The 4,966-nt window shown below is 39.7% G+C and overlaps 1 pseudogene; it reads left to right on the forward strand.

Annotated features, from left to right (window-relative positions):
• The first annotated feature begins 3,303 nt into the window (after positions 1 to 3,303).
• LOC149870546 (uncharacterized) lies at positions 3,304 to 4,750 on the forward strand (annotated as a pseudogene).
• Positions 4,751 to 4,966: the final 216 nt, after the last annotated feature.

Consider the following 4,966-nt stretch of genomic DNA (forward strand, 5'->3'; position numbering starts at 1 on the left):
AATGAGTAAGTTATTTCCCATTATCACTAACAAACCCATGAAATGAACTACAGAAGAAAGCTGCCATTTGAAAATAAAATAGGTATTTATGAACTAAGGTTAATATACTTGTTGAAAATCTTCAGTGACTAAGCTATTATATGCCTTTTTGATTACCAAGGCTCTATTATTAAGCAATAACTATCATCATGCAGGGCATTTACCAGGGATTGATGACTAGTATGTGGGTTTTCTGATCAAATCACATTTCAGTTGGCATGTTCAGAGTATCTGTAAAGAATTGGGAAATCATGAAATGAATCAATCAGTCTGCTTGGAACAGTTCTCAGTGTCTCACTTCACTTGTAAAGAGCCAGGCATGAGGTCTGGTAAAGGGAAGTGAGCCTTTCCAAGCACCTATGCATGGTGTGTTTATACTGGTGAAAACCTCACCAGTAAGGAATTCTAAAAGTCTTAATAAAAGGATTTACCCAGATGATGGGATAGAATGAGACACAGCCCAAGACAAATTCTCTGTTTCCAAGTATTCCTTTTTCCCTTTCTTGAAATACATGATTGAAGAAGAAAAGATTTTTTCTGGCTGGAGATAAATTAATGTGTTGATAACAGAGCATAATTAAAGATATTATGGACACGACTGTTCAGAAAAATCAAGGATAAACTTGTGAAATAGGATCTGCTGAACTTCCCTCTAGGGTACAATTCAGCACAAGATGATCGTTGCTGTAAAATTAAATTGCACATCACTAATGCCAGCAACATGCCACCAGCAACATATTTTAAACAACTAGAAAAGATCATCTCTTAACTTCCTGGAGTGTAACCAAAAATCCAGGATTCATACTTCAGAAACTTCATGACTATTTGCAAAAGATGTTGCAGATCTCACTGCTTTCTGTTAGGCCACCTGGCCATTAATTTATTGTTTTTCCTCTAAATGTGCTAACATGCTAAACTCAAATGATAAAACTGCACTGCATGGTAACTTAAACTGTTCACATTTTAAGATTTTGACAACTGTACAAACAACAAACAAAATGAACAAATAGGATTTTAGGACATTCAGTTTAAGCAAATCATGTTCCACCTGCTTTGGCTACATATGTAACTATTGGAATAAAGTATTGCCAAACAGAAGCAAATTGCCCAAAAGAAATATGTAATCTGTATGTATGTAGGCAGCTCCTGCTTAGCGCTCTTAATTGGTTCCTGAAAAACTAAGCATTAAGGGAAATGAGTGTTAAGCAAAACCAAACGTATTTAATGACCCAAGACGGCAACCACAATTGTTTTAATGATCCAAAATGGTAATTGCGAGTGTTATAATGAAACTCGCTGAGTGCTAAGTGAAATCAGGTATCAATTTAAAATGAGTGTTATAGTGAAATAGCGCTAAATGAAACAGTGTTAAGTGGGGCTTGCCTGTACAAGGTGATAGCACACCTTTCATTTTATTTTCAGGAGGAAAAGCTAAGTAAAAGATAGCAAACAATTAAGAGCTAAACCCATGGATAAAAATAGACTGTAGAGGGGCCATTCTACATTGAAAAAGACTGCCACTGGCATTGTCAGATGTTGCTTCTAACAGAAGAGAGGTCAAGCAGAGGAAATCTGAGGTTTCTTTTTAGAAAATATAGATTTGGTACAGGGTAGAAGTCCTTAGGTACATCTCTGGAAGTACTATCAGGATCATGGATCCAAAATTTAAGTATTCTTTTGTGTTGTGGAAATGGAAGACCTAGATTCAAAGTCAGAAACCCTAGATTTGGATCTCATATTTTTATTGTCTTACTTAAATCTCTCACCCTTGAGAAATGTGCAGTTCTGTTAAATATATTTCTTGCAGCAAGATAGCACAGAGAGGCAGTCAATTTTTTAAAAATGTCTGAAGCAATGCATGAAGGCCCTTTCAGATTACAGAAATGACTGCAATTAATTAAAGAGAGGTTAGAAGAAATGGCCTGTAACTAGCTCTTTTCAACAGATACAGGTTTGCTACCATGCCAGCCAGAGAAGATGAACCAGATTAGCTTTACACCATTAAAAATGTAACAGCATTTCAAAATAGATCTCTTTTAAGGTGTGTTACATTCCAGTTGCCAGTGGCCAGTTTTGGGGCTCTGAGCTTTTCAGGGGCGATGCATCGGGGGTGCACGTGCACCCACTACAAAAAGGCACCCCCGACACTGTCACCGATGCCTGCGGGTCGGCGGTGTCTGCAGGCAGTTCGCGATCCCCACTGGCCGCCTCCAACACTGCCTCCAGCAGCTGCAGGTGGCCACTGACCCTTGGTTGACACTTGTCAGTCCACCCCCCCACCGCCAACAGCATCGGCAGCGTCTGCAGGAGCTCCCCCACTTTCCACCGTCGTGCTCCCACTCCCTCTGCTATCACTCCGCTCCTGCCACCACCATGCCCCCCCAACCATCGGGGCACAAGTCATTCATGGAGCTTATTATCTGTATATTGAATGCTATTTGAGTGAAAAATAGCATACTTCATTATTTAAAAGCAAAAAAGATCACAAACTCACATGCAGAGGGGGAAACAAAAGCGCCTCAGGTGTTAGAGTCAGATTGTGGCAGGAGCTGAACTGTATTGCACAAGTGTGCAGTGGATGAGCAACCACCTTGCCTACCATAAGCAACAATATTACAAATGCAGCCCATGCATTGTTCTGCACCTTGCTATGCCTCCAGGGGTGCATAACTAGGGACCGATTTAAATCAGTTTCATGATTTTTGTCGAAACTAAAAAAAAGGGTGATTTCCACAATCACCAGGGAAAAATGGTGTTTCCCACAATTTTGTGCACAATCAACCAAAAAAATATAAAAGCATACCAGAATACAAAGAAAACACAGCAATCCTTGCAGCCATAAGCATGTGGTTTGAGAGAGAGCTCCTGCGGGGCTGAGCTAGTGGTACAGACTCAGTGAAGGTGTCAGTCAGGAAAGCAGAAGAGTTTTGGTGCCATATTTTAAGAAGCCAGATGCAATGCTGAAACAAGGCCGCAGTCTAATGACGATGATTGAAGTGAAATCCAAGAAAGCTGGATACATTTCAGCTCAGGATCGTGTAAAGCAGTTCTCTGTAGGAACCAGGCATGCAGATGGTGGTAAGTTGTTGTGTTTCTCATGCAACATCACTCTGGATGCGTTGAGGAAAAACAGCATTGATTGGCACTTAGAATCACATATAAAGTGAAAGGCTGCTGCAGAGGCTGAAGGTCAGAGCAAGAAACAAATTACTGTGTCCTCAAACTTTAAAACAGCCACTGAAAGCAGTCTGACAAGAAGACAGGCTACGTTCATGCTAGTGGAGGCATTCATGGCTGCCAACATGCCTCTGGAAAAAAATGATAACTCTAAATTAAGGTACAACTTGAACAAACATATGCCAAATGCTGGCAGTTTCCTATGTGCAAACAAGCTTCACCAAGATTACCTACCATGAGTTAACTGCTTTGCATGTTCAGTCTACAACATCTGCACTGGCAGAATATGAATCAGTCTTGATTGTAGCAAATGAAGCAACAGATGCCCAAGATAACTATGTTCTGCACATTTTATTTGTACCTGAGGGCTGGACAGACCATAACCTGCCTGTTTTTCAAACAGAGCCGATTCACCTTGCATCCATCAATTTTTCTGCCATGGCACAAGCTGTAGGGAAAGCTGTTGTAAACTACAGCTTCAGGTTAGAATTTAGCAAGATCTCAGCACTTCTGTCTGATAATGCAATGTATATATGTAAAGCTTTTGCCAATGTGCTGCATGGAATAATGTCCAATGCAATTCATGTCACCTGCAATGCACACATCCTTTCTTTACCAAGTAACATCTGGTGTGCACATTTTCCTTATGTGGATAGCCTGGTTTCCTCTTTTTAAAAAATGTTCAAATATTGTCTAGGTCGTAAGCTTTCATACAGGGAGTCCATCGTCAATCAAAGCAGGGATCTGCATGACTGTGTCACTTCTACCAGAGCCAGTGCTTATAAAGTGGAATTCATGGTTTAATGAAGTTCCCTGCCATGCAAAGAATACAAAGTACTGCCAGCAATTTGTGTGCAAGGAGCTTGAAATCACACCTGGGATACAGTGCATTCTTAAACGATGCGATCTGTTAAAGCAGGGCAACACTGAAGATCAAGGTAAGTTTGTGATGGAAAATGTGGTCTGATTTGTGGAACTTCTAACGTGGTTTGAAAGTTGGCAGGCTTTGATCCACCAAGCACAAAATAAGCTGATGGATTTTGATAAGTTGGGTTAAAGACATGGCATCACAACAACTTTCAAACTGTCAATGTGAAAATCAACAGAGGCAAGAGCTGTTCCAGGTAATAGCTGTGAAGTTGAATCAGTACTACAATTATGATCATTCACTACCACTGCAGTTTAAGCTACCACCTGACTCCTTTTTTAAGTGCTATTCACATTTTTTACCCCAATCAGGTATCTTTTCTTAGTTTCTCAGCTACTGAAATCAATCCCTGGATGACAGAAAGAGCATGACAAAGAACGTGTTGCTTACATGAACGTTGTCAAACAATGCCAGATGCCTTTCACTCTGATGGGGTTTTGGGAGTCTGTTTCTGATTGGTTTCCACATCTCTACAACTTGACAAAACACTGCCTTACCATTCCAGTCAATTCAGTGGATGTAGAACGTGTGATCTCAATGTACAGATAAGTGTTCACACTGCAGAGACAGAGGGTGTCAGCTGCAACTGCTGTGTTTAACAACTAACATGATCCTGATTCAAGGTTAGCGTTATGTAGTATTACTAAACTCTTTGTAAAATGTTAATGATAAATTATGATGACATTAGTTACAGTGCATATTGTATATATGTTTATATTCATAATATATTAATTTAGATTTAAATGTAATACTTAGTTTTATAATAATGCAGTAATTTATTTGATATTTCTGCAGATTTTGCTATTTAATTATGCCATGATT

The sequence above is a fragment of the Crocodylus siamensis genome, chromosome 2, assembly GCF_052110815.1.
Source record: "Crocodylus siamensis isolate JL-2025a chromosome 2, ASM5211081v1, whole genome shotgun sequence".
Taxonomy (NCBI): domain Eukaryota; kingdom Metazoa; phylum Chordata; order Crocodylia; family Crocodylidae; genus Crocodylus; species Crocodylus siamensis.